A 19,286-nucleotide genomic window follows, 5' to 3' on the forward strand; every position below is an offset into this window, starting at 1 on the left:
GTTCAGAGACTGACAGCTTCCTCTGAATCATGCTGTACTACAGCCCCAGACAGAATAGTGGCTTAGATAATATTGACAATCAGTGCCTATTCAAATGCCCATTTAAACTGAAAGAAATACTGCATGTATCAAAGAGCAATATTTAAGATACAAAATCTCACCTTTCTCTATTGTTATGTAACATAATAGCCATAAATGCACATACTTCTTAACTAAATAAAATGGTTATATACCACTTTTTGCTTCTTATGACATTTATCACAAAAAGCTACTCAGTGCAGTCCAGTATTGTGTTAGGGAAATGAGAGGAGCACTTATTCCTTCACATTAGTTAACATGTCAAAAGCTTTTTATCTCGAAGATATTAAATGGTAAGAACAGTGTGTTTCAACTTCTAAATTGTCATACATCAAAGATTTTGGAGGACTTCTTTTTTAAATTGACAGTTGTCATTTAATATACAGTATGATCCAAAGCATATTATTTCTGAATGTTACCAGGGAGATTTCATTGGCTTTTGTGACATTTCCAGTCTTTGGTATAATTGGCTAACAGCTTTTTTAACCTAATGTCTTTTAAGAAATAGTGTACCTGGTGGTCTGGGGTATCACATCTTTTGTTTTCTCTTTTCTTTGTTGTCCAAAAATGTTACCGTAATGATAAAAAGTGACATTATTTTAAAAGATAAGAAACACCAAAATTATTTTCTGTCTGACCTTTACAGTTACCAGAACAAGCAGCTTCTGTTAGCAAAATAGTTCAAGCTTTTTATTACAAAGGATATTTGGCAGTATTCCATAAGAAAAAAAAATACATGTAGTTCTTGTCAGGGGAAGTCATTAAGCCCTCTCTCCTTATGCCAGGCTAACATTTTAACAAAAATAAAATTCTGGATATTTTAAGATGGAGGAGGAAGTTGACTGTGAGAGGCAGGGACATTTCACATAATGCTCTTTATGAATGTACTAATGTAGTTTTATGTCTTTGAGTGCACCACACTGAAGGAAATACAGTGGGTTTACCCAAGAGTTCAAGGAGATTTTGGTGACCTTCATTTCCCAGCTGCACATTTATGCATTCAGAGTTTTCTTCTTCACCCCGGTCTGTTGCGTTATGAGAACAACGTTCCTTCTTTAGGGGAGGCTGGGGGGTAAGACAGGTAAATGACTGAATGGCTCAATGTGGTTAAATCACTATATTTACAATTTTTAAAGTAATTATGGCTACTCCTCAGCTGTACTTTTTTTGCCAGGTAAAGGCTGACAAATCAATTGTTAGCTCCACTCCACACCTCTCATTGTCAGTTTTACATGTTATCACAGAACTTTAGAGGTGGAAGTGCTTAAGAATTCAAAGACACATCCAGCACAGATCCTTTTAACCGCTGTTGTCGTTGCTCTGGTTCTTCAGCCCAAGTAAGGATGATATATGTCTTGCTTTCAGCTCACATGACAAAGATATGACATTGTTGTCACTGATTCTTAAGAAAAACTGTATCAGTCAAATTACAATAGCAACAAAAGTTAGAACAAAGCCGTCTTTCTTGTTGAAACGGTTTGCTGGTTTACTGTCTTTTGCTCAGCTGGTGGTACTGTACATAGCCTGCAAATGGATGAAATACATTTTAGGTGCATGAAAGAAAAAAATACTATTTAAAAACATAAGATTCCTTTAGGAAAATAATTGGAGGCAGCTATAGTCATTAACTCTGGAATACATAATTCTTCCCACGATTCTTAATATAAAGTGAATGCTGTTGCATGCCACACTGTTAAAGAGTATGTGAGTTAAATATCTTCCTGCTTCAAAGATGCATGGCCTAAAACCTGAAAAATTACAGTATATGCAAATGATCATGAAGGACTGACTTTACTGACCATTTCTTTGTGTTTGGGGGATAGATTTCTGCATGGCATAATATTTCCACTTGCATTGGTTTCCTGGCATGAAAATGTTTATTGCACTCATTAGCTAAGAGGATGTCGGCACTGGTCCAATGAACACAGATCTGCCTTCTGATTTCAGCCATTAAATTGCAATGGGATTCATAGGCTTAACATTGTGGGTGTGAGAATAATAAAATGGAACTCCATCTTTAGCCCAGTTACCATGGATGCAGTTAAAGGTCATAGTGGCAGCTGCTAACTAGTTGCCTTTTTAGCTGTATTTCCCCTCCTGCTATGTGTTTTTGTGTACCTTAGTTTCTGCAGGTCTGCCTTAGAGCAATTCCACTTCCTTAACTTGGCATATGGGTGTCTTCCTCAACATGATGGGTGCATTCCCATAAATATGGTTGCTACGGGCATCCTTTTATTCAATTATTTGTGTTTTAATGGAAAATGAATGTAAAGACCTTAGCAAAAAAATAGAAATGCAGCCTGCTCAGCATCCCGATTTCTATTTTCTGCACTCTGCTTCACATTCCTAACTGGGGAAAAAAAAGAAAGAAAAAAGCCGCGTATATAGTGAATTCCCATCTCCGTTTAAACTCATAATGGGTTCAGGCACTGAGGCATTCACAATGTGGAACATCAACTACTACTTCTCCATTCGGCCCAAAGTCCTAGGAGTTAATTCCCTGTACTGCATGAAGTGTCAGAGTAATTACCGCTGATCAGCCCTATTTCTCAGCATTCTGTCCCGCTTTGAGAGGCACCCTGTTTATTGATGCACCGCCACATCATCACAGTGCTTTCATTCAGGCAAGCAGCTTAATCGAAAGGGCTTGGACAATGCAGGATTTTCAAACAGAAGAAGTGGAAAAAAATTAAAAGTAGCCAAGTAAAATAAAGTGAATAGTAAAGAAACCTGAAAGCTCTACAAAATATTTCCTTATGTCAACACTTCATTTCAATAGATTTTAAAACTCCTATTCATTTCCAAAAGAAGGTACTGTGAGTCTTTTCTGTGGTGACTCAACTACGTGATCACATCCTTTTTGAAGATTTTTAAGAGCACGGTGCTGGAAGCCCTCCTTGAGGAATGCTTATTGTTTTTTGATCTGTTTATATACAGGCTATGACTGTGTCAACCTTTATGAACCACAATACAAAGAAACTTTTTTCAAGTTTTTGCCTCTCTGTTTTAAAGATACATTTATATAACTTGTCATTTCACGAAAATAAATTAAGTACTGTATGAGCCAAATGTTTCAGTTCCACACAAGGGTGGCTTCTGGTTCTCTTTGGCAGGATGCCACTTTATTCATTTTTATTTCAAACACAATGTGAAACTTTTTATTTTAATATAGTACATAAGTACGATGGCTATAAAGCCTACACTGTGACTAATTCATGCTCCTCCTCTCCTTGCACTTCTGTGAATTTTAGAAGGTGGCAGAAAGTTACACTGAATTCATTTCAACTTAAATACTATCAGGCTTTGTGTGTTTGTTAGAGAGAGAAGGGAGATTTATTTGGGCCGGCATTTTTGTTTAGGACTCAGTGTTTTCCTCGATTAAGTTGCTTTGGGGCACTGTTTTTGTAGGTCTGGGGCTACCCAGCCCGTAGCAAAAGTAACTTTTTAGTTGAGTCTGTTTTGCCTGGAGAAGTGAGATAGATTGCCGCACGGAAGAGGAAACAATCAGGTAATGACAAACTCAAGTGTAAACAAACCAGTTATCTAACTGTTTGCTGAGATTCTTTTAATGACATCACCCCCTCTGTGGCATTGCTTCATTAAAAAATAATAATAAGTTTCATAAGTTGTTCAGCAGTGTTGTTGAAAATATCAGAATAAGACTGCTACGACTATTACAGTGTCCCGTTTTACTGTTTCCACCGCCATACTTTTAATCAGAGAATTTCTTCTTGTGCCTTGTTTACTGTTGATATTTTCTGGCTGATTGGATAGGAATGACATTTTGACAATTTACTGTAGCAGTAAGCACTGTACAAACAAAAGGTGCTGATGAAAACTCAGAACCCATTATTATGTAAATTATGGCTGACTAACACAGATTCCATCTCCCAGTCACCATCATTGAGACCAGTTTTACTCAATGATAATAATTTTCATGATTGCAGTCTTCAGAGAGATCAGAAATATGCTTTAGCTGTTGCATTTATCTACTGTGGGTACTTGACCCTTAATTAAATTCTGAAACTTTTTTATATAATAAAGTAAAATACAGCTGACACTTCTATTCAAACAAAGAGCATCAAACATAGATCTACTAAATAAGATAAAGGTATTTCAGACTTACCTTGTTGTAATGCTAGTAAACACGAAGACTACAACATCTTTTGAAAGAGAGCTTGAAGTTTAAAATGAAAAAAAAAGAAAAAAGCGTGCTGTTGGGCAATTTAAATGTTGCACTTCAGTGCTGTGTCTGCTGAATGCTGGGCTTGCTCTGCAGAATGATCTTGAACTTTATATTAAAATATGCATGACAGGAAAAAAAGCAAATGAGCTTTGAGTATTTAGATGATGTTTGTCTGCTCCCATATATTATTGCAGTCATAAGTGCAAAAAGATTAGAAAATAAAATAATAGGTTATTTAATGTTGCCCACTAACTTTCCTAAGATGGTATTCTCCCAAATCTTGAAAACTGTGTTTTGTAAAACTATTCCTCCTAAAAACAGATTAGAAGCAACTCAAGGTGCTGCACTACTGAGCTCGTGTTCTGCTGCTACCAGATACAAAAATGACTAAACATAGTACAAACAAATCAGTTAATTGGGTATATATTTATATATATATATATATATATATATGTTCCAAAAACAGGACTGGGGAAGAGGGATACACTGTAGAGAAAAAGGGAGCAGGGCTTTTCATTTAACATTTTCATTTTTTAAGACAGCTCTGTAAGCTTTTAGTACTTCTTTCCCCTCTCTCCCCCGCATCTAGTTTTCTCCTCTCCTCCCCACTCCCCTCACCAGTTTTTCAAATAAGAAAATGGCCATTCCAGGTAAGCAGTAACAGTCAAGCTTAAAAAGAGGCAGGATATTATAAAAATAGAGATTCAGTATTTCTTTAGACATAGCACTTTGCTAAACTGTCAGTTCATAGAGCCAATGAGCTAAGAAAAGTAATTACTTAAGTGGATTTCATGAAGAGTAGAAAGATGATTGTGCCACATTAAATAACAATTGTATCCTTAATGATGTGTTGGACTATAATACAAACATCCTTCTGCCATTATATGCACTACAATATACCTTTCTAATTACTCTGGTGGCTTCCTCTTCCTTTATTAAGATGCTATGCTTTCAGAGACTGTGTAAGCATTATATGAGGGGTTTTTTTTTTAAACTACAGTGAATGCAGCTGTGTGGTCATTGATAAATTGGTTATAAATTACTGACACATTGTATATGAATGGAATCATTGTTTTATTCCTTTTCTTTCCTTCATGAAATACAAGTTTTCTTAGAAGAGATATAATGAAATTCAAGAAAATTACTTCTCCAGGGTTTTTTGTTATTTCTAGATATGTAAGCAGTATAGTAACATAAGTCCAGATAATTAATAAGACAGATTCAAGACAACATGGTAAACTTAAGAAACAGAGCTAGAATGGGGTAGATAATTTGGTATTATTCATTTCAGTGATTTCCTGCTTATAGCCTGTGAACCCTTGGGGATCCTTGGGCTTCCTGTCAGTGGTCCCTGAAAAAGCTGTTATATTATCTGCAAGCTTAAATATATTACACGGGTGTTCCTCTCCACTAAAAATATTTTTACATTGTCTGTAAATTCAAAAAGGCTGAAAACCACTTCTCAATTTCATTGCTTATATTCTGTCCCTTAGAGATGGAAACCCTACAGTCCTTAGCACTGCTTTCTATAAATCAGTATACTTTCTAAGATTTCTAGAGTTACTTTAGTGCACTATCTGACCACTCATTAAACTCGATTTCCTAACATTTTGTCAGCACACAGAGCTTATACTTGGACCCAGTTAAAGTCTGCACACATTAATAGTCCTGCGGAAGAAAAAGGAAACTTCTTTTATGTGGAAATTCTTCCAAATGTATAAAGGAATTGAAGAACTGGAAAAAAAACCATCATAAAATTGGACAATTCCAGATTGTCTGTCAGAGCTTCACTTAACTCTTACAATAGAAATTTTTATGGAAAAAGAAACTTGAATAAATAAGTGAGCAAAATAAAACCTGCGAAGTATTCTTCTCCTCTCTTGTCTCTTAGTAGAGATGTGCTCCTTTAACTCATAACTCGTGTTCTTCTGCTACCCAGTAATGCCATTAATAGCAATAATTCTAAGAACAGTCCACTCCACTTTTATGCACATTGCACTGCAGTCCCAAATTGGGTAGTCAAAGTCACGCCTTGGGAATTTTATCAGTAAAATCGATAGAATATTGTCAAAGTTCCTTACCACTGTTGGGTGATCTGAAGTTAGCTTAGACCAAAGAGCAAAATTCTTGTTTTGAAATCAAGTTTGGCCCTTTTGAAATACGTCAATAATAGGAAAAAATATGTTGTAGTATGACCAAACTACTTTGGGGTTTTCATCAATATTATATTCCCTTTGTGAAAAACTAGGACACATTATAGAGCTAGTTTCACATCTCACTGTTCACACATTGTCAAACTAAGAAGCAACAATGTCCATAATTTAAAATAAAATCCATCTATAAAATTCATCTGTAATTAACGTAATCAATTTCCTACAAGCAACTCGGTAGGTATATATTTTCTCTTTAGTCCCAAATTCTTACCGATACAGTAAGAGCTCTGTGCTTGGATCGCATGCTAGGCAGAATTATGGGAATCTTTATAAAATACCAGCTACACTGCCTGGTTAGCTAAATTCAGGATTAGTAAATGGTCCCTGGAAAGTAAGCAGAGTAGCCCCCCTGTTACTGCATTTGAAGGGTATATACATAGCCATATATTCTTCTGCAGTCAGTCATAAGAAGCCTGAGCCAAAAAAAAAACATCGCCTGGTAAAACTGCAGCTAAGTGAAATTTTTGTGCTGGGGTGAGCGAGTAGCAACTGGGAATAATTTTTCATTCTTACCTGTACTCCTTGTCATCTGCAGAGTACCCATTACTCAGTACTCCCCAGAATCAGGCCCACTGTGAGGTGACAAATTCTATTGCTCCATTTTCTGGGAGAGAAAGATGTACAGATCTTCTGCTTTGTTCTAAAGGTTAGCGCTTACCTACTTGGATTTTCTTAAATCCAAGGAAATCATATCTTGAAAATTAAAATAAATTGTTGAAAATGCATTGCTTACGGCATTTTCCACTGTTTTTAAGGAAACATACTGCAGGGAAAGGAAGAAAAACGTGAAGCTGGACAAAGACGGTTACATACAATGATTCAGGCACACTTTGTAACTTAAAATTATCACATCGTATCACAGGTCTTTCTGCCTGCTGGAGAGGATGGTGAGTCAGTCTCTCTTTAAGTTTTGGAAAAACTACTTTTTCCCAAATTAATAGCTCATATATGTGAAACATATAAGTTACATCTGGGACATTGAGCATTCTGTTCAGCAGGAGACTTCAACTGTGTTTAGGCACCTAAGTGAAAATTTCCAGTCTTAGAAATCCTTGATCAGAGGATGCCTTGCCCTTGAGTGTCCAGACTCTGCTGGGGTCTTGATTTTCGACAAGCTGTCTAACATTCCTTGTTGCCTGAAGCTCTTGTACCTAGAAATGCTACTGTGTAAGAAAAAAAATTCATTACTCAGCTTTCGTTTTCTACTGGGTTAAGGAACCAGCTTTGGTTTCCAGGTGCTTTTCTTGTTATAGGCTAACTCCAGATCACCCAAAATGGGCTAAAGATAAAGTTCACTCCTGTACTTCCAAAGATTGGCATCCAAGTTGCTCTAGAACAGCATGAATGAGACTGGCATGGAGAAATAATTTCCTGAAACTAATCTATCTACTGTTGCTTGTTAAAAAGCAGATTGCTTACCGTGGTGGCAGTGAAGGCTGGAGGTAGGGATGTAATTCCTGCATGCTCAGCACCTGCCTTCTTGAGGGCCACAGTGATTTCTGCTCATTCTCATCATCTCAGAAGTTGGTCAGACCTGCTGGGAGGCAGTGCTGGTTTTGCAAGGACCCAGGGTAGCTCTGTGGTATGGACAGATTTCTTGATGCCTAAAGGTCCTACATAACTGATCACAGGAGCCAACCTTGACAGCCAAGAAGCAGAATACCTTAGTGTAAGTGATGTAGCAATTTTTTTTCTGTTTGGCTTTCTGATCAAAGACCTTGGAATCACTGTACCCGTTACCAGTTAGTCTCGGCAACATCTCTGCCACATGGAAAAGTCACCTTATCAACATTATAAAGAAGGGAAACCAAGGCACGGGGACATAAAGTGACTTACCTAAGATCATATGGCAAGCTCTGTGGAGGTAGGAAGAGTGCCTGGGTTTGAAATCTGTATCTGAAGCACAAGTCCATTCTTCTCCCTCCGAAAAGGAGAATACTGTGACAGTCTGTAAAAGGTGTATGGTTAGAATGGAATATATCTTTGCAAAATTCACTCTGTAAGTACACTTGCTGCTTTAGGCAGTGCTCAACATCTAACATGGTATGCAGGTGTGGCTCCCCACACAGAGGGAAGACTACACGGGAGCACCCATCTGAAAAGTGGCTGTCTTGAATCCCTCTGCTTACGAGCAAACCAGGGGATTTGGTGTAGTGTGCTTAGGCGTATGCAGCACCGCGTTGTGCAGGTTGCTCCCAGGGAAAACGGTGCGGAGCTGCAGCCTCACGTGTTCCAGCAGTGCACAAGCTTTAGAAAGTAATAGAAGTACGAAACTGGACTTGTAGCGAGACTTTTCACCTCGGTTTTAAGCAAAGTGTCAGGAAGTTGATTCTTCTGGCCCTCTAAAGGGTGTTGTCGCCTGTTGCATGCCATTGCCTGCTCCTCAGTGCGGGTGCTGAAGGTGCTGCGGAGGTTTTGCATTCCACCTTCGAGTGAGCTGGACTTATGAACTGGAACTAAGATCAGAACTGGCAGCTAGGCTCATGCCAAATTGAAGTTTTATTTATTTGATCATTTCATTGCAAGGTAGACACTGTGTCTGTGGTTTATATCTTTAAAATCAAATAAACTATTTATATATAGTGAAGAACTGTAAAACACATAGACCTTATTCACTAATATTTTTATGGTTTCTTTACACTTGACAAGTAAAGAATTTGTGAAAGTGTTTTTTGTACCCAAATCCCACAGATTTCTTGGGGTATTTTTTAAATTAAGAAAAGGTACGATCTAGATTAGTAATACAAACTTAGCTCCCGTTTTTCCCTAACATGCAGCATGAATCCTTCTGAGTGAATTTTTAATACGTATTTTTGATGGAATATATTTGATGAAAACTTAAGAAAATACCGTCAACTTTTATCTATTTAACATTTTCATGTTATTAAATGAGGATACCTCATGTGAATTTCAGGTCAGAGTGGAAATATAAATTAGCTACTGTTTTCCTTGCCATCCTGATAATATTGTTTTGTTTACATCACCATGGAAAGCTTTATGCAAATTTTCTTGCCACACCATATCCATTATACCTTAAAGAGAAAACAGTCTAATAAAAATTCTCAAAACAGCTATTACTTGTAGGAAAGGAAACTCAAAGGTCTGCAGTCTTTCAAAGTGTCATTGCTACTAACTTGAGCTTCATAGAGGAAGAAATCAGAACTGTTCTTTCATAGGGACAAATTACTGTGAGCTCCAGATGAAGCCAGCAAAGCCAAGGAGAGGCTGTGGTTTGCAAACCAGGTCTTGCCTGGTATTTTAGTCCTGTGGACAAGGGGCTCCTGGATGTTTTTGCCATTCCTGCTGACAGTTTGTCAGGTTGCTCCTGCCCACACCTTTACAGCTGCAACTCCTGCTGCACGTGTTGCAGGACATGTGGAAGGTCATTAGTGGTTTCAGTCTGCGTTACTGTCATCGTAAAGTACAATCTTGCCATGCACTTTGCACTACGAGGGCTAGGAAACCAGTATCTTTCGTAGTAATGACTTCCAGTTTACAGCCTTCATTTGTTATATTTCCTCAATAGCTGTTGTGTTGAGATTAACTGCATAAATGGTCTGCAGCTGGCTGTTATGAATTAAGGGAGTTTAATCAAAGTATTTCTAATGTACAGCATAATGATAATACATGGGGGAAGTACTATTTAAGAGATAATGATGGCTTCAGAAGATCACTGTTGTAATGTTTAGTGCATATGCCTTCAGCATTGAATTTGTTGTTGTTCTGAATATGCTTAATGGATCAGTGAAAAGCTGCCTAATGTGGGATTGTTTGATGGGGCTGACAGAGCTGGAATTAGCCCATTGCTGTTTACTGCATACAGCCATTAAGATTAATTGCTGCCAGATAATTTTGACTGTTTTTATCTTCGGGAAAAAGTGTCACTAATGGGTTTATAAATTGGTTCACTATTACTAATAGTAAGGCCAGTGTAACAGGAGAGGATGTCAGCAGCTAATTCTAAAGATAAAGGTAAAAAGTATAAAGTACTATATGACTTGCTAGTTTTAAGGGATAATGTTATCTAATAACAGACAGACTGATATATGATGCTCATTAATGCTATTTCCCGGGCTTTGGGTTGAACCTAATAGATGCTAATAAAGTCTTATTTGATGTACCATTAAAAAGCTCAATCTGTTTTCTGCATTAATGCACAATGTTGTTTATCACATTTTCAGTGACTAAAACCCAAACCCTCAATCTGTTACATAACTAAACAGTATCAGGCTAGTTATACCTATTTTTGTCTTTGTTTAGAGACACAGAAAAATTTATAGGGCAACCACATTTCTGTATATACTGTAGGCAATTCATATCACTCAGCTTCCTGTCAACAATGACAATACTTGAGATTTCATTTTAACGTATCCTCTTTTACATATATCGTCACCGGTAAATTCTGCAGAGCACTCCTTCCAAGAGATAAATTAATTGGTTTGCAAATGTTAGAAAATAGTGGTGGGATGTGGGCAAAAGATTATCCAAGGAGGACGAATCCACATTAGAGGTTAATAGTCTGGTACACCACATATACATGCATGTGCAGTGTCTCTAATTTGCTATGTATTAAAATGAAAGTTCTCTGTGCACTGACTCTCAAATATATCCCTTGTATCTAAGGGCATTGACAAGGGAGTGGGAAGAACATGCACTAAATAGATAGAAACACAGACAAGGAATGCTTAATGAAGAGGGGAAAACCAATAACTCATGAGTAGTGAAGTTTTTCTCTTCTCAAGTAGAGATAGTGTAAATTATGAAGTGATTCCCTTCTCAAGTCAAAAGAACATTTATATTTTTCATGACCAATTTTTATATTGTGCTGAGAACATCTTCAATTTTTTTGAGGGGCTCTGGATAGTAAAACAGTTCTTGTCTTAAAAAAAAGGCAATCTCAAACAATACCAGAAAAAGCTCTCTGCGTTATTTTTCCCTTTCAGAATGCTAGCACGTGAAGACCTTTGAGAAGTGAAGAGGAAAAAAATATAGGGTGGTAAGGTCTGTTCCGCTTTATTTGCTGTTTCCACAGTAGTATTCCAGGTGGCATTCTTGTTTCTTTGCCGTTAAGGACCTTTATTCTGGTTTAGACCCTTTCCCCATGCACCCACTTTCAACTTCCATCCTTTTGCCATACTTATACCATCTGCCTGCGTATCTAGTAATGCATATTGATGTGTGGAGGCCTTATATTATGTAGGGAAGTGGCTACAATCTAAATAGTCTTCCCTTTATTTATGTATCTCAACATTGCACAATGCTGCCTGGACATATCCATTCAGGTTTTTTCATTAAGTCCAGATCCTGATTTCTTTCTCTCTCATATCCCCCACCATTGGCTGCATTATCCATATCTAATCAATCATTTTCCAATTAAACTTTTGTCTGTACACAGATCTAGCACTGTTTTGACTTAAATTGATTTAAAATCAGTTTCATTAATTCAGTACAAACTCTATGTAGACACATTAATGTTGGGTTACAAGCAGCTTATTTTGGTTTACTTTTAACTCAATATAAGTTAAACCAAGCTCTGTCAGGCTTACATTGATTTAAAAGAGCTGACACAACCTATTTCACTGTTTTAACTACATTGATTTTAAATCCCGTTCTTAGTTAAACCAATGCAATTTGCACATCGACAGTCCAAAGTTTTGTTCCCCAAAAGTGTTGCCAACATTTCCAAGCATGGCCCTGCACAGATGCCCATTAACCTCTCCTTTCTATTGTTAATGATTCTAAATAACGTCTTGAGGCAAGCCTTGATTAGGTTGTTAACCAAGCTGTCTATGGCAGGCAATTTAGGATGATAGCTTACACAAAAATTATTCCAGAATAAGGTATAGGGTTGTGGGTTGTTTTAATGCAGAGTAGCTGTACTGGAACAGTTCCAGGTAGAGGCACTCTGAAGGAGATTTGGATGTTTTTGTGCCAGTTTGGACAGAACAGGGCATCCTTGCCTGCTCCAGGAGGGAATGGATCCCCCGTGTCAGATCAGCCAGCCCAGACATCTTGGGCACCCTAGAGCATCTCAAAAAGCACAAAACATCTGTGTTTACTCACCCGAATCCCTTCCTCTCATGCTAAAGTAAGAATGATTTTTTAAGTAATCTGCTTCCAAAGTAAATGGTCAGCCAAATTTTTACCCTAGGAGGATGGAGGTAAGGGGAGAGAGAAAAAAAAAGAGGGAGAGGAGAGGAGAGGAGAGGAGAGGAAAGATCTAAGGACATTTTAAGCAGAATTGAAAAACAGGCAAGTTAGACACATCACACAATGGGATCAGGATCCTATTTTACTAAGCAGGATCCTTCCAGTCCTTTACCTTGCAGGTGCACCTGTTTTGGGTCATGCCATACACGCAATGGCTTGCTTCCTAATCTGCTATTTGGTACAAAGCTGCTCTGATTATGGATTTGCAGAAACAGCATGTTAATCCTGAACTTTCTTTTCCAAATCAAACAGAGATTCCGGACTGCTTAACCTAAAAACAGCAGTCGCTGAAGATACCCAGGTGTTTCTAAACTAATATCTGTTGGGTAAAACAAAATTACATTCTGCAGAATGCAGGGCCTGATTTTCAATGCAGTAAAGGCAATCTAATACAGAAAGGACTTCTCTAAGTTTACACAGTAGCACCAGTGCCAAAGTTAAGGAATCAAGAGGAACATAGATTTACATTGCAGTGCAGTATAAATGCAGCTTGATCAGAAGGAGGGCTATCACAATTTCTGTTCATTCTCAAAATTGCAATGAACGCATGAGCTTCCTGAACTTCCTGAGCATCCAGATGTTTGTGGCTGTGAGTGGCATCTGTCTCACTGGAGCAATCCAGGTTTCCACCTTGTAGTCCTGGAGGATTGCATAGGCCAGATCAGCTACCCAAAAACCCTAGATGGAGGTATCAGCCAGTTATGAAGTTATTCTAAGCACTCTCCTTTTCCTCCATATATGCTCCGTGATGTATGAAGTGAGGACAACAGACGCTTTCCAAACTTTCCCTTTCCCCTAACACTCTGTAATTCCACACACTTGCCTAGAGCAAGCCCATCCCCAGCGGCTTCTGGAGCAAGAAACAGTAGTATTGCAGAGTATAGCCACATCCACACAGGTCTTGGGATATTGTTCATTTTCCTGCTCCTTTGCCACCACAAGTCCCACATTGGAATGGGCTGCCCAGGGAAGTGGTTGATTCACCATCCCTGGAGGTATTCAAAAAGCGAGTGGACAGGGTACTGCAGGGCATGGTTTAGGGGGCATGGTTAATGGTTGGACTCGATGATCTTGAAGGTCTTTTCCAACCGAAATGATTCTATGATTCTATGATCAGTGACCCTCACAAAAGTAATGTAACCAAGAAGAGGACTCAACATCGGGTGTGCGTTATGCTCCAGGAAGCAGGACCTGGTTGACACTGAGAGATGCCTTCAGGAGAGCAGGCTCTCTCAGTAGCCAGTTCAAAGCAGAAACTTCGTTAAGATGGTTTACAGGACTGTCTTTCCCTTTCTATTGATTAGGCAGGAAGCCTTAAAAGACTAACCTCCTACCTCAGGCACTTCATTTAAGTATCTAAATTTAGACACTGTGAAGAGCCCTATAATTTTCTTTCTTTCAGGAAGATTTTTGGTTTGGTTGTCTTCTTTCAGGATGAAATTCACCCCTCTGCAGCACCCCAGATCAGGACAGATTACCCTTCTAGTTCTTTGCAAACTCTGATCCAAAGACTTTGTTCCAAAACAGAGCAAACCCCATATAAAGCCCCATGAAGTCCTGTTCATACTTAGCCATCCAGCAAGATCACTGTCTTGGAAAAAATCTGGACCTAGAGGGATGCATAGGGTTTAGTTTGACCCATTGGGCAGGCATGAATTTGATCACACAGTCCTGTGTCTCACTTCAACCTCGTCAAGAACTGTGATCCTGAAAAGAAAATCCTGTGGGAAATTTTTACTTTAGTTGAGGGGAAAAAAAATCAAGTCAGGCCTCCAAAAATTATAAAGTGTTACATTAATTGCTCCTTTTCACTTGTCACCTTCTTGATTTGAGCTTTTACAGTTCATATTTTTGAACTTTCCTCGGCAGTCCAGACCATTAAGAATGTCCTTTTTTTTTTTTTCTCCCTTAATAAGAACAGTGATTATCAGGTAATAACAGGATTTTTGAAGCTAAGGCACTAAAAATACTGATTGTTGCAAAATACATGATTAAATGACAAGTCTTGGCAACATCATAAAGTGTCTTTCTGTCCTTTCAAGATCAGTTTTCATATATATGTGTTTGAAGTAATTTCTCAAATGAAACTGCTTTTTTTTTTTTTTACATATACACAGACTTGCGCAGGTTAGGAAGAAAAGCAAGGATGAATCCAGGCCATGGATAAGTGCTGGGAAAGTATCAAGTGATAGATCATGCAGCCGTTCTATTTAGCAATGCCAAAAACTCTTTGTCCGATTCACGAAATGTTATGTTATCGCCACACAAGGATATGTGGGGTGCTTTTTACAACTGAAGTATGAATGTAATAGGTTGCAAAACTTTCTCTCCCTAAATTCACACTTGAAAATGATATGCTGAAATTTTCAAATTGACCTAATTAAGAATATTAGGAGCAAATGCAGATACTTAATACAGCAAATGAAATAGGTTAGATTTTTTTTTTTAATTCAAGTCATGGATATATTATCCTGAAATTAAACTATTTAACATGGAAGATTCTCTCAGCTTCAGACAGTTTCAGGCCAATTCTTCCCAGACTGCAGCTATTACCTCGAAAAATTACGTAACTTGCCTTTTTTCTGCAAATCGCTGAAGCCCGACTGGTGCTCCATTATTAACATCAGAGCTGTCAGCATCTCAGGGAGGCAAGAGAAGAAAGCAAAGCATTCCTACCAGCAGCAACAAAATCATGCTTGCACTTAGAGAAATCTTCCTTCAATCCTCTTTACACCAAGCAGAGAACTACTTAAAGTACAGTACGCTGAAGGTGGGATTCATTTCACTTTCACTATCTATAAGATAGAAGTCTCTGTTAGATGTCTATAAGTTAAAGTCAGCTTGACTCCGTCTCTAGACAATGAAGAGAGATAGGCACCTCCAGAGGGTGATTCATCCCATCCGAAGACAGGTATCGAAGAGAGATGGAAGGAATCGCCCTTTGGAGATGCCTATCTCTCTCCAGTGACTACAAAGGGAGTCTGTGGTGAGTGGCTTAAACTTGACAGCTAAAGTTATGTGAGATGAAATCTAATCTTAAGCATAAATAACACAGGAGGAGCTTTACTCTCCTGTACTGAGAGGAGGTTATTAGTGATGGTTATTGGAAGCATCCTGCATTAAAAATGCACAAATTACATCGTGCTTATTAACTAGCATGAATTAGCTCGATTGTGCATATAACTACGCTGATACGTCATGGGTGTCAGAGCCTCTGTAAAAAAGTAAGAAGGGCAAGTTCAGTAAGGGACACGGTTCCGAAAGAGTAACACACTCAGCTGGGACCCTGACCAGCTTCTGAATGCTTCTGTTCCTCTCAGTGCTAACTGTTTAACACCTGACTTACAGTAATGACAACCCTGGGCATCTTTTTTACCATCTAAGTGCCATTTGTCTCTGTTCTAGTTGAGATCCTAACAGCATGGCAGTTTAGTCAACTTGCATTTTACAGGAAGTGGAACTGTATTATGATAACACTAAAAGAGTCAGAATATATTCCTCTCACATGATTTGCATTAACTTTCCAGTCCATCAAAGTGTTCTTCATTTTAGTTTCGAATCTGAAAACAGGCGAAAGAGATCTTCCCATGGAAACTCTAAGCAGTAGTCTGTGTGGCACCAGCTGACTGGCTTTCACGTTGCTTCAGACTAATCCTGTCTAGAGCAGGTGGGGGCCTGTGAAGTAATAGCTCTTGACCCTGGCTCTCCTTTAGGCTCCATACAATGTCTCCATGACCCTAAAGCTTCTCTTTATTTCAGTTCAAAGAGTCTGACATCAGAGAGGATTGTGCTGGAGCCAACGAGGCTGGTGGGTGTTATACCATGAAAGTGACCACACACGTGGCACGCCAGAGGGTTTGGCACGATGGGGTTGTCTGAGGGTGCAAAGCCTGCTGAAAACATGGTTGGAAACAAGAAGTAGTGGGAAAATCAGCCCAATAGAGGATCGAGATACCATCATCTGAACTGGTTGCTGTCCTTTTACACTATAGCAGTGTAGGTGTATTCAAATGGACCTTATCTGGTCATGGCTTTGGCTGTTTTGATGAAAGAACCCAAATTTTAGCTTTTGTCTTTGCAGCCCCTACCAGATAGGATGTCAAAAGAGAAAGAATTTAAGACACCTCTGCAGCCTGGGTATCTGTGTCTTTATTAATAGTTTCTTGAGGACAAAAGTAGATAGACATAATTTTATGACTGCACCCAGGAGTTTAAACGCTCTGTCAAATCAGCCTTGCCACCACTCTCTCCTGAACCGTACTGTGGGCGTCTGTATAGCTAAGGTTTCACCCCAAGAAATTTCCTCTGATTTAAATCAATATGAGTAGAGAATGAAGGCCTTTGCACTTAGTTTCAAGAGACTTCTTTGGAAGATGTAATTCATGTGTATCTGAGTATTTCATCACTACTTAGATGTTCTGTCAGCTCCGCCTTTTAAATCTAGGTATTTTTAGTATTCTTAGTGTAGCACACGCATGAGAAAATACTGTAGCTGTGAAAGTCCAGATTGTGCAATCTACTAACCTACAAGGTACTGTCACTTTTATGTGCCCTATATTTTATTCATCCATAACTTAAATAAATGCAGATTTTTTAAAAATTTATCTTTAGCTCTTGCCTTGCTTTCCAGTCCTCAGTGTTTGGAATTTGAGAATCAGGTCATCTAGATAAAAGCTACAGTATTTGCTCACATGCTATGCATCTTCAGCAAGAAGCACTACACAAATAAACAGTATTTTACAGCTTCCTATAGGAAAATTTTCAAAACATTGCAATTAGATGGGTTTTATTTCATTGTTCTTACAGATATCAATTTGATTTTCATGGTAGTCTCAACCCTTAGACAAGTAAAAGTAAAATCAGAAACTTGTATTTAAATCATCCATCTAGACAGAAAGATTTATAAAGTACCATTTACTTGGTGAATCCTTCACTCTAAGTTATTTAATGGTTTTCTAAAATTAGATGCTACTTTCAAAAAGTCAAAACTGTTGGAGTTATTAACATAGCACCTTTTTAGGAATATTGTTAGATGCACAAACATCTGGGAAAAAAATACTGCAAGAACAAGTTGCATCAGCTTTGAATGTGTTTAAAGCAACACATTAAAAGTACTGGCAAGGTTACATTTGTAGGAAGAAGCAAATTGGTTGAAACCCTGACCCCACTGAAATTAATGAGATTTTACCCTTTGTCTTTTACTATTCAGACACATTCCTAGTGACCATGACCATGAGAAAGATTCTCGCGCAAGGACATTTGAAATGGTAGGCTCTGTCTCTTGAAACAATAGGTTGATTTGGCATTTCTGTGCTTCAGTATTTCTTGTAGTCAGTGCACAATATGTGTCCCAGCTTGAAGGCTTCTAATAGTTGATAGAAGATAAAAATAGTTGTTGCTATTTACAGATCCAAAAATTCTTAAGAGCAGGAGTGAAAAATGTTTTGACTGTTTCATAAAACAAGTGTGAAAAATGGCCAGTGAATAATTTTAAAGGGTCAGTATTAAATTTGTATTACTGCAGTTAAATCCTAGCTAGAAATTGGAGCACAAATTCAGTAAAAAATAAATGAAAGGATCTGATCTGCATTCCACAGACTCAGTCTCTGAATCTCCAGTATTGGGGTGTTGGGCCTTAAATGTTCCTGCCTTCTATAATATTTCTTCAACTATATTATAGTGTCTCCTTATATCTAGCAACTGTAATGGGGCCACTACTTTCTTTAAATCTCTTGATTTTATGGGGTCAAAAGTCTGCAATCCTCTCCAGGATGCATCTGACCCTTGAGAGCACAGCACGTGAGATCTGAAGACAGCAAATAGCCTCTGCCCAAAAGCAAGAGCCAGGTTGCCAGAGAACATAAAACCACCACAAAAGATAGAGATGGACGAGATTTGGAAAGAGGGGAGAGAAAGAGAAGGAAAGGAAGGAAGAATTGAAGAAGGATTGAGGTGGTTGGAAAGGCACTATGAAAAGTGCTTGGATCTAGCCTGGTGAGGCTGTACAGTGCTAACTACACTGATAAAACCACATCAGGTCGTAGGCAGTAAAATAAAAACGTTGAAAGAAAATGAGAGGGTTGGACCCAGAGAAAGCAGAAATGGAAAAGAGTAAAAAGGGATTTAGCAAAGTGCTAGGATGTTGAGAGCCTTCTGATATTTTTACTGAAGAGCTGAGAGTCTGGCTGGCTCAAAGCATAAGTGGCAGCGGGCAGTCCCCCAGACTGTCGGGGTTGCAGGATGGTATTACTGGCTCCTGGGTCTGTGCCGGTGCTGCAGGAGGGCCAGCTTGTGTCTCCCTTCCCCTCCCTGTCCTGAGCTGGAGTAGCACTCAGCAAGGCAAAATTCAGTTTTGTCTCCAACCTGAATAGCCCTGGTGTCTTTGGTTGTCAGAAATATCTGTCATTACTAAATGTCCACCAGACTTAAGAATGATCTGGGGCAGCTGCTAGAAAAAAGACTCCATCCTTCATTTAAAAAAAAAAAAAAAGAAAAAGAGAAAATGCTCACTGCCTAAGGACTGCAGGCTGGTGATCCTGGCTTCAACACATGCCGAACTTAAAGCATGTAAATAGGACATTGGCTTCAAGGGTACAACT

This window comes from Harpia harpyja, chromosome 22 (genome assembly GCF_026419915.1).
Source record: "Harpia harpyja isolate bHarHar1 chromosome 22, bHarHar1 primary haplotype, whole genome shotgun sequence".
NCBI lineage: Eukaryota > Metazoa > Chordata > Aves > Accipitriformes > Accipitridae > Harpia > Harpia harpyja.